General features: G+C 33.7%; 1 protein-coding gene across 1 annotated transcript in view; it reads right to left on the reverse strand.

The window, feature by feature from the left end:
- Positions 1-1,489: 1,489 nt before the first annotated feature.
- Positions 1,490-12,284, reverse strand: part of LOC123542724 (uncharacterized) — a 32,177-nt gene continuing 21,382 nt past the window's right edge. Inside the window, exon 3 of the transcript XR_008368646.1 lies at positions 1,490-1,592. The gene's annotated coding sequence lies outside the window, so the exon portion shown is untranslated. The remainder of the gene's footprint in view (positions 1,593-12,284) is intronic.

The raw sequence follows: 12,284 nt of genomic DNA on the forward strand, positions 1-12,284 counted from the left end.
TAGACATACGCCGATCAATTGTTTGAACGTTCCCGGTTCTGTACCGACGGCACTAGTTTTGAAAATTTACATGAAATAAAAAAATCTTTAGTTTCTTTTCGAAATCTTGAGCCGCTCAGAAAATAAATGAAGAAGTTCAGCACATTGTTTGTATACGTGGAAAACATCAATATTTTGTTCGCATTAAAATGATTATAATAGTCCTTGCAGGTCCATGAGGGAGGATAAATATTTTTAAGTATGGCCATATACGTCTCGTAACACACGCTTGGGGTAACAAATAAAAAGTAAACGATGTTGACTATCAGTAAAGTTTTAGTGACTGATTTTATTTGCGTTTTATTCGATTTATCTTTGACAATGACAGTTTTTAACAGTGCCTTTACAATACAGATCATGCAAATAACATTGACAACCCAAGGCCGAACAACAAACACTTTCTTTACGAAAACATCCGTCCAGTATGCTTCAGGTTTAGTCAAATGATCTATTAAACACATTGGATAGCCAAACGAAGAAACGTAGGTATATATGTACGAATTTAGTGCAGAGCTGGCAATAGAGATGACCCAGATTAATGCAAGAAGACGTCGCGCAACTTTCATGGTAAATATAATGTCTGACTTTATGGGGCATTTTAACACTTAAGCTCTTTCAATGGATATGATAGCCAACGTTAAATTGGATGCCGCGATTCCAGCTCTGGGTAAAAATAGCCTTAACCTACAGTCATATTCATTGTATGTCTTTTCTATAAGTCCACGCAAAAGTAAAAACCCTTCTAAGTAAAATACGCTGGTAAACATGTCGCTTAAGGCCAGGGAAACTAAAATGACACGGAGAAATATCTACTGGTTTTGCGTGTAAAGACAAGTATGATAACAGAATTACCAAAAAAAGCAAGTTGCTGACCAACATATGCTAAGCCACTCCCATAAAAATTTGGCAAACTTTAATCGATTTTGATCAAAAAACGTAGACAAGTCGTAATAGAAATAATACGACGGAGGTGAATCCACATCGTTTGTTGTATTATATTCAGAAAAGTTCTCCAGCGATGCATTCTCAAACAGAGTTGCAATATTAGCATCACTTTCAAATGTTGTGTTATCCGAACTGAACATATCCGAAATACAACCCTGTCCGAACGAAAGAAATGTAAAAGTTTATAATTCGTCTGTTCAATATGTATTTAATTGAAATATTTATGCGGCATCATGTAGGTCTTAAGTTATCTCAATTATAAAATAATTCAGTTTGAGTCTGGACATATTAAGACACTGACAGAGGTCAGCACCTTGTTCAAATTAGCGAAACTTCAGAAAACTTGAACTTTTAATTTATGGTTTATTTAAAAGTTCTTACAATGTGTATTATTTTAAAAAGAAACAGACAACCAGTACGATATTTATTAGGAACTGATTTAAACCGATAATGCAATTTATTTCACGTAGTTTAGATATCATAATAATAAGAAATATTCAATGAACCTTTTACTTAGCAGGTCATTCACAGTTTTCATATATTCTATGTCGGCAGTCGGCTACTTGACTCAAGACCTCATAAAAAAGTCTGGAACCTCACATTGTCAGCTGAAATAAAAATGTTGCAATGTTAACATGGCTATATTTGTGCTATTACAAACTTTCAGCAGTACATGTCTTACATCTAGGTTTTAATTAGCAAGCCCTGATCTCTATGCTATCCCGGTCGAAATATGCTGACAAAAAAGCTTAATTTGCCAGTCTTTAAATCGCTACAGGAAATTCTCTGCTAATGAATATTAGCTCAGATATCCATACCATCCATGCCGTTATTTTTTTCATTATCAGAATTTCCTGAGCACCGTGTCAATAATTTCAATGTCAAGACTACTCAACTAATGCTTACATAATAACTGAAACTTAATGCTTGACACTGAAACTTAATTCTAGCATTTATTATTTTCATTATTACTGTAAAGTACATATATGCATTTTATTCCACTGTCTCGTATTTGTTAATTTGGCTGTTTAAGGACTTAATTATTACCTGTATATGTGTTAGCCTAAATAACGATATTGTAATTGGTTCACAAACTAGTTTGTGTCGTGTCTATCTTCTAAAGGTTTCTTTGAAATCTAGCTAAACCACTATGTTATTTGCTCAGCGATTCACAGAAGAGAGCGTTTATGGTTACAAACAATACTGGTTCCGTGAGACAGTGATATTTCCCCTCAGACAAGCATGCAATAGAATGGATTCAGGCGCATGAAATACCACTTAAAAAAACATTAACATAATTTTGCTTTTTAATTGATATTGCAATTAGTATTTTAACCCCCACCCACCCCCTACCCATCCAGTAAATACACAAACACAAAAACTACACAATTAATGTATGAATTTCTAAATTCTGTTTATCATGTTGTTTCGAACTTGGGTATATTATGGAAATTAAGTTATAAATGATTAGGAGAAATTGCAATATCACTAAATTGAATATGATTCCGTACTTTATAAAACCCTACGTCGTTTACCAATGATGATTTAAACAAAACTAAACCATCGAAGGCGTAGCATAAGTTTGTTAAGTATTTTGGGAAAAGGGAGGTGTACAGCGGGATGTGTGTTTGGGGAGGGCTTTTAGGGGCTCGGGATAAGATGTTTAATGAGGGCTAGGAGATGGAAGATGTTTACGGGGATGGAGTTGGTTTAGGTGAGTAGAGGGCGGGTTTTCAGGTTGGAAGGATAAAAGGTAAAGGCAAAGGTTTTCTACAATGTATCTCATTTTACAGATAGCACGATGAGATTAATTTTACAAATATAAAAAAGAATGAAACCTTGTCATTCGAGAAGAGGTAAATAAGAATTAAATTCAATAAATATTTGTTAAATTGATATGCCGTGTTTTTCTCGCAACCCAACACTTTGTCACTATAGTCGTAGTGATACGAAAGATTCGTCGTATGATACCTTTTAGTAATAGATAAATACCTGGATGTGACATTATTTTCGTTTGTATCAGATGTTTTATAAGCGACATCCCAGTGCTGATAGCTGATCTAAAAGGAAGTTGAATTCTTAGACTATCTGGACAATGATTAACCAGCTGTTTCTGAACGACTGCAAACGTTTCGTGTTTGATTCATTCATGCAATATTTACTTATATCAGGCTAAAATGATTCTTAATGCTGGTAAAAATCCTTAAATTTTGGACTATACAATAAACCAATAAATCCCATGTCATATCTCTTGAAAGCATGTCAAAAGATTTCATCTCTAAAAATAATATTGGATATGGCAAAAACTAGAAAAAAAATTCAACGACTTAAATGACAATACATTTATCATCACTTACAAGAAGTATAAAGATTTGAATGCTCTACAATTATATTGCTTGCTGTTCATACAAATTGATCAGCTGTTGTTAAAGATTTGAGTTGGCATGTGTAGTAATCCTCAAGGAGTGTTTTTTACGCTTAAAAGCAGTCCGCATTGTTAACTCTTTGCATATACGTCTTATATTGTCAAATTATAGTATCTAAACACTGCAGCAAATCCATACATATATTTTGATCAAACGTTTATTGAGTCGTAAGATGTGTAAGATTAAAGTGTTCTTATATGCCATTACATTATATGATTAATACAACTTCAGCGCGTAATAAATAGGTCCAGGCTGAAATATAAAATCAGCCTATGTTTTGCAAGATGCCTGCGAGTAATGATAATTACTTAATAGACACTTAACACTTAACTAATTGTACAAGGTTATTACTGAAAAGCTGCTTTATAGATGTCGTATGATTTAAGTTGTAGTGTACGTTTGATGCAATTATTGTTATTCTCAGAGGAAGGCTCCCGACAATGTTGTTATAATTTCTGGTCTATACCTTTTGTATATTTACCTAGATGTACGTATGTATGTACGCTTGTTGTCTGTATTTGAATAGAATATGTGTATGATTAAAACGAAATTGTGATTCTGAAGTGATAAATGTTTGAGTCTTCAAGTATTAGAACGAAATGACAGCTTCGACAAAGTCTAGCCGGCTACAATGCTTGGGTACTCATCACGATATTAAAAATATAAATACTGTAAAATCTGGTAAATAAGCGTATACGCTTATAATAATTTTAGTGACACTTTTATGCGCCTATTTTCGATATGCGCTTATACGTAAGCCAAAACTATGCGCTTTCTTTTGATATGCGCTTATAGACAAGTCATGTGCGCCTATTCTTTGATACATTAGGAATATTGAAAGTGCTTACCTTGTTTGAGAAAACGAAAATAAAACATGGTCATGGACGTGCGCAGTGAACTACTTTCTTTTATTACATAGACCTTCAGTATTTATACATAATGAAAGCATTATGAACTTCATAATTTGCAAAATATGGTCAATCTCTCGGACCATTCAATAATTGTTTAACACTAAGATTGTAATATTTTATCCATACACTTTTCAAAAATTTACAAAAGAATGACAAACTGTTATGTCAACGCAAACAACTTTTCTGTTATTCAAACTTTTACTTCAATTTACTGAAAACATTTTCTATTCGAAAAGCATGATCATTATCGTACACAATCATCGTTTATCAGACAACGGACATTATAATCTTTTAACACCTATCGGCTATTCAACAGGTAAGAAAACTTGTCACCTGTATTTATGATAAACAATTATCACGGTATAATACCTTTAATTACGTCTTTTCTTCTGCATCTGTTGTTTGTTTACCAGTAATCGGATATACGCCTACTTTCGAGACAAAATTATGATAACGGCATGACATGCGCTTATTATCCCATATGGAATAACGGTAAGGCCGTATGCGCTTACTTTTGATACGCGCTTATATTCGAATATGCGCTTATTTACCAGATTCTACAGTATTCTGAAACACCACAGATGATAAGGTTTTGAAGCATAAGCCCCAACAGCTCAATGATTGTTCACTTTGACTGTGGGAGGTCGACGGTTCGATCTCTAGCCGAGACATACCAAAGATATAAAAACAGTATACTTGTCACTCAGGATTTAAAGGTTTGTACCAGGCGGTACAATAAGCCCAGATAAATATCTTTTAGTGGACACCTTGTTGGTGGCACACGATCGCTGTTACTCATACTGTCTCTTGATTATATGCGGCGTTAAATAAGGCTTGCCATTACCTCTAGCATTTTCGCATAAGTATTTGTAACTGCTCCTACCATTGTATGATATGCAATAAATATTTATATATCTACAATGTGTCTACATGGCTATTATTGTTTTATAAAATGTAATTGTCAGTATTTGATTAAATTACAACAGTCTGAATTTTGATACCCCATGCGTTAACTGAAGTCCTACATATGCAAGTTTCAGTTCAGAAAATTCAGTTTCTCAATTTTTTTAGTAATCTTTCAAACTGTTTCCAGTGGTAAATACCCATTGTTACAGCTGGCCGCTATGAGAGGAGACAGAGTTCAAATTGCATTTGTGATAAAAAAACAGTTGGCACAGATGAATGCAGGATAAACTCAAATTGCGTAAAATACCAGAACAAAACAGGTTTTCCTAGTAGAAAGTCTTCAGGATATAATTTCCAAATACTACATTGATTTGTTCTTTTGGAAATCGGGAAATTACATTTGAATTGGTCATTTCAATATGACTTCAATGTAATTGAATCTTTCGTATAAAACTGAACTTGTTTTGGTGTCTATAACATGATCATCAATAGACAAAAACTTACAAGCTGTTGTGACCTATCAAAGACACGCCCAAATTTTCAGTAGGATCCAATGGACGTGAGTTTGATCCCATGTCTATGACGATATGATGGAGGAAATTATGTCTGACATTATTTCATCCTTCACCTCTGATTCACTTGGAGAAGTTGACAGTTACTTGCAGAGAACAAGTTAGTACAGGTACAGAAGACAAGAACACAGGATAGGTTAACGTCTTTCTGTAACTGTTGAAAAATCGTGTTAAACCTAAAACAGACAAACTGACCCATCCAAGACTGTGAAATGTCGGATAGGATAAAATCTTTCTATCTGTCTGTAACAACCTTGTATGGTTAGCTGCTACATATTATGATGGATTTTGACAAATTGTCTTATGACATGAGAGCTATAATGCAGTCAATACTATAAAAAGATTTTGTGTGTATGTGCAGTGCCTATAGAATGTACACGTTAAACTCGACAACAATCCTATTCAAATGATTTCTTTCAAACCTGCTCCTGATCAACTAACATATAAAGATGTGTATAGATGAAAATGAAGTTCATCTAACCAATTTACAAAAGTAATGGCCCTTTGATGTTTCAGTAGAATACATCACAGAGTTCGATTAAATCTAAAGGAACTTCTTCGGAAGCAAAATAATAGAAGACTGTCTTTGACTTGGTTCAAGAGAGGTTATGAAATGTGCAACACTCCTCGCACATCAAAACACCTGTGTAGGGTAATTCTACATAAGACGAGAATTTTGGGAAATCCTTATATCAAAATAAAAAATATAATTTTTGTAATAAATTCTGTGTAACGTTGAATTTTGTCCTCGAGTTAGTTTTTCCCCGGGAAAAAATCAAACAATTATTTTTTTTTCCGGGAAAAAATCAAACAATTATTTTTTTCTCCGGTGAAAAACCATCAGGTTTATTCTTTCCTCGGGAGAAAAGACTGACCAGTTGATGTTTTTCTCTCCTCTGTAAGTTCTTTTCCCTTATTGTTTCATTTTACAAAATAGGAAGAAAAGTAAAAAAAGTTGTTTTTCTCCACCTTTGTTAGTCTTGAATTTTATTGTTTTCCTTTCACAAAAAGGGACAAAAACAGAATGTTTAAAAGCTCTTTTCCGTTAGTTTCTGTCCATACACAAAAGGGAAATCACTGACCAGAAAAATAACTGACGATTGATTTTCATCCCCATGATTAGTTTTTACCCCCTGATATATTGCTTTCACACAAAGGGAATAAAACAAACAAGTTGAGTTCCCCATCCCTTGGTTATTTTTTCGTTTAGCTTTTGTTTACAACATCGGTGAAAAAAATGACCATTTTTCTTCAAACCCTGGTATTTATCTTTTTGAAAATTATTGCAAACAAACAAGGGGAGGAAAAGTTAATCTGATGGTAAAGAAAAACGCCATAAAGGGTCCAACAAATAGACCGAAATCATCAAAATATTTCAGTGCCTGTGGGCCGTATGAAATGCCTATCATCCTGTTATATCAGACGGCCTTGAAATGAAAAGTGTAGCATCCAACTGCAAATAGGTTAACACAAACATGCGAGATGTCTGACAATATACAGGTCATAACATCTTTTAATAAATTTTGAAATTTGCCTTGATCCGGAATCTTACGAAGTTTATTAAAGTCAGCTTTCGTTATACCCTTTTTACAGAAGTATCTTTAAATAATTTTAAAGACACATAACATTACTTTAGTATCGATGTAGATCGTGTCTTTGTTGAATATTGAAAATATGAATGCTATTTTAAAACCTCTCAAAGGGATATGTATTTCAGATATGTAAAGATGGTATTTTATTCTATTAGTAGCAGAACCTGTAATATCCGCAAGTACCAATATCTCCTACGTCTTTTCAGGTACTTGTAATGACTATTGGCGTGGTCACACTACACGTAGTTAATCGTAGTAAGGAATGATCGTAGTTGATCGTAGTTGATCGTACTAAGCGTAGTTACACGTAGATAATCGTAGTCAAACGTAGTAATGATCGTAGTTCGAACTTATGATTTGTCCGTAGTAAGCAAATAATTTTTCGACATGTTCAAAATCTGACTACGATTAACTACGATGTTTTGACCCTACTGTGACCGTAGTTTGAACGTAGTTGATCTTAGTTAAACGTACTTGATCGTACTTAACAGTAGTGTGTATCGTTTTTGATCGTAGTACTAGTACAAACATGATATGAAACGAGAGCCGATTACACAAAAACTTTACTGTTATATAAATTAATTTCAATTCTAGTATGATAATATCGCTAATTATAAATACTTAAAAAATTAAATAGAATTGTTTCGGTATTCATGCGAAATGAACAACAGATTTGGATCGGCAAATACATGTACATGAATCGCGCTAGCAATCAACTGTTCATTTACCATGAAGACCGGGGAAAATCCATTTTAAATATTGCATTTAAATTATATTTTCTCTGCATTAGTTAGCAAATCTGTGGTATAAATTGCGCATTTTTATGCATTTTACTTTTAAATTCAGTTTTTCGGCCATTCTGTTTTATAACATCGTTTTTTCCTAGGCGGCATACTGAAGCTTAAATGATGCTGTCTCGTCAACTTCCTTGAGCAAAATGACTGTAGCCGTCCTGCGCAGGCGCAACCACAACGCTTTTCCGTAGCTCAACGTAGTTGATCGTAATTTGTCGTAGTTGTTCGTACTTCGATCGTAGTATATACGTAGTGTAACGTAGTAACTCGTGGTAAAACGTAGTGATACCCTAGTTAACCCTACCCGATTTACTCGTAGTTGAACGTAGTTGTTCGTACTTACACGTACTTCAACGTACTTAGACTTTCCATATTTCATCTTTTAAACCTAGTTCGAGCGTACTTCAACCTAGTTGACCGTAGTATTACTACGACAAACTACGTTTAAAATGAACTACGACCAACTACGTGCGTGAACGTAAATGTGACCATTGCTTATCCTTATATTACGTATTATTCATTTGTCACATCGGCATTTTCCGGTTTTTACGGAAATGCAAGTGCGCCTGGAGATACTTTACCTTTGAAAAATACCGTCAGAGCCATATGGATCAGTTCTAGGCTTAACTTTCATACGGTCACACATATTTTCTTCACTTCAAAATGAACGGAAAGGATAGAGTCAGTTTTTGCAGAGAAAATAAAACAAAATAACGCCGAAATACTGAAGGAGATTGGAACTAATATCAGTCAGATGATTGCTCAAAAACATATATGTTACTCAAATGGTCTTCTTATAAACAAGCACAATTTTTAAGTAGATCCTCATTTGCATGTATTCAAAATCAAGTTGAAAGACATTGTGCCGGAGTTGTTTTCTGTGTCTTTTTGTCTCCTTTCGGTGAACAAAGACGAGAGTTTCCTACAACATACTTCTGTAAATTCTGTTCTAGGTTCCGTTTTAAGAGGTAGAGACAATAACGGGGTATTTGCGAAAGAACCAATCCATTTCAGAATGTTAGCACTAAGATGTATATTTTAATGAGTCAAACATTCTAAATATGTTCAAGTACGTATGTGTACACCGTAGGTTGCATATCAAAATATGTTTACTATTTTTCGGTTGTTGATACAAAGTAAACGTTCAAACGAATATTTGACGAGGCAGACGTACCCATAGAAAACAGCGATGACGTCAATGGACGCATGGCGACACATGTTCCATCGTCTGGTGCCGATATTATTGTTGACAAATACACCAGTAATGTGAACTCGTTCAAAGACTATAGTGTTTCGAAAGGTTTGGACTATATACCAGCTCGTTCTATAAATATTGCAATGTGTTTGTTACATTTGATACATGAACTAAATAAGCAAGCATACTTACATCAGCATTATATGACATCAAATGGCTACATGACATTTAATGACTTTAATTGCGGCACCGTACAAAACACCTGTATAAGAGAAGATTAATTTCTTGGTTTTAAGATACCTAAGATAGTACAGTTTCATTATAATAGTTATGTCAAACAATTTGATCGAATTTGAATAGCGACTCCTTTTAACATTTATATCCGTTCTATTGCAAGTCTTGCCCACTGCAAATTGAAGTTGGTGTTTTGTGTATAGTTAGATAAAGACGTGCTAGTTCTGAGAGTTACGCAATATACTGTAAAATCATTAATATTCGTGGGGATTAATTTTCGTGGATTTCTTGTTGAGTCAGTCCACGAAGTTTAATCCAAATGAACAACTAAAATTCCAATTCATTTTATGTTCAAAAGTTGAAACCCACGAATTCATACCCCAACGAAATTGCCGTTTTGACCAAAAACAACGAAATTTCATGCCCAAGAAATTAAATCATTTTACAGTATCTCAGAACGAATATTTTTAACTAAAGCGAAAGGCCACATCGCGGTAACATTTTGCACGATGCAGTGACGAGGAACGTTACGTGATGTTAGGCGGGCTATTGCACGGTCAGAGGCGTGTAAATCAGTTTCAGGCTTTACTCCCATACGGCCACACGTATTTTCGCTATTCAAGTTTGGAAATGTTCTTTTAGTTAAGGATGTAGGAGCGAATTTGTTCTAACGTAAAGAATTATTTCGTACTTTGTAAGCTTAAAAAACATTTGACAAACCAAGAGAAGAAAAAATACAGGTCGCCGAACTCGTTTTATTTTTATAGGGCATTTTCTTCACCCACTGCTTAAGCATTTCTGAAATTTTGTAAAATTAGAAAAATGGTGGTACTTTATGAAACATATAATATCATGGTAAATGTTATATGGATTTTAGGTTTTACTGGTTAATATGAATACAAGTTGACGCCAGTATTATATAAGCATAAATGTCACTTACAATCCTCTTTCATTTTCACATATTGACATAATTACCCCACCCACTTTAGTGTCAATGGAAAAAAACGTATTTAGATCTACAAAAAAAATTCTGATGTTAAGATTTTTTTTAATATTTTGCAGCTTTAATGACCCACAAAAATGCTTCAAAATGAAAAGAAAAAAAGTTGGGGTCACCGTTCATCTTAGAGATTTATTAAGAAAAAACTGTTAAAACTTGGTGAATTTTGATATTTTTTGTTCTTTTTGTTTTAATATATGTTTTCCAGATAATATAGTGTGCTATTTTGAAAACTTTTATTTCATTTTCATTTATAGCTCATCATTATATGTATCAGTAAGGAAAATTTTAAAACCAAACCTAATCTACTTTAATAGATATTTGACATTACCTACCCCTACCCCATTGTAAATCTTACGTCAATTTTAGTCAAATACCAGCCAAAAATGAGGGTGAAAGTTTTTTAACGCAAAAAGTAGAATCTTTTGCTTAAATGGTACATTATTACCCATATTTTAATTATCTATCATTATTTTTTGGCAAAACTTTTGTTAGAAAGTACTATTTGGAAAAACATTTTTCAAAATGGCGGATATCCTGAAAGAAACGCTCGTACATACTAAAGTATAAACATCACGATTACTTTCTCAATGTTTTGCGCTATTGTTTTTGGAATGACGTACAGGGATAAGACCCAAAATCTAGTGGTGTTACAGTCGGCGCACATCAGCTGTAACTTTTAATTATTATTGAGCAAATTAACAAAGACGTTTCAAACAGTTGCAGATTTCACTTCGAATTTTACGAGATTGTGTATGTACTGCGTACTTGATTTATCTCTGTATATATCGTATTTTTTATATTGAAGGTTTTACTACATCACCAGAATTAAACTTATATTATGCATATTTGAAGCTATATTGATAGCATAACAGTAACGCTTTTCTGAATTGTTTTAAAGCAGGTTATTATGCAAACACAATTGTCATTATTTGCTACCGTGCATGTATATATTTTTATGCGCCTGCATTTCGTCCAATAAAAAACAAGTCTTACCTACTGCAAACTGGAGTTTGTGTTTAAATTTGTTCTTGATTAGTTAAAGAATATGTCACATATGTATGAACTCCATTTACATATATATAACTCAGTACTCTTTAACTGTCCATGTGTTTCTTGAGTAAACGACAAAGTGTTTTTTCGACTGGGTCTGAAAACTTTTCAGAACTATATGAGTTGTCTTATTTATCTATCATAGTTCTTAATCCATCCATATTTTATCATAACCAAGCCCGAATCCCATGATTATCCGACTTATGATTTCTTCATCCGCCATTGTTTTCAAAAGAGTGAATGTACCGAACGGATTTGTCTCCCTTATTATTGGTAATAAGTGTTTAAAATAGATATGAAAACATTCATCGGCGTTCTCTGCCAAATGAAATGAATGTTCATTTCGTCAAATTTATGCGGTGGAACAGAGAAGACTGCAAGAAATAACTTGTCCGACAGTTCCCTAAATAACAATCTCTTTTTAAGAGCATCCTCTGGTAGTTCTTTCATTTTGTATACCAAAGGGCAACGTAGTATAACAGTTGAATCTTCTGTAATCAAAATATCGAGATGTTCTTTCAAAGCACAAGCTTCTTCTTGTGATAACTTTCCTCGTAGCAAATTCCTTGATGGAATCGTGTAATTTGGAAGGCATCCTGAAGTTACACAATCTTTCA

This window comes from Mercenaria mercenaria, chromosome 19 (genome assembly GCF_021730395.1).
Source record: "Mercenaria mercenaria strain notata chromosome 19, MADL_Memer_1, whole genome shotgun sequence".
NCBI classification, from domain to species: domain Eukaryota; kingdom Metazoa; phylum Mollusca; class Bivalvia; order Venerida; family Veneridae; genus Mercenaria; species Mercenaria mercenaria.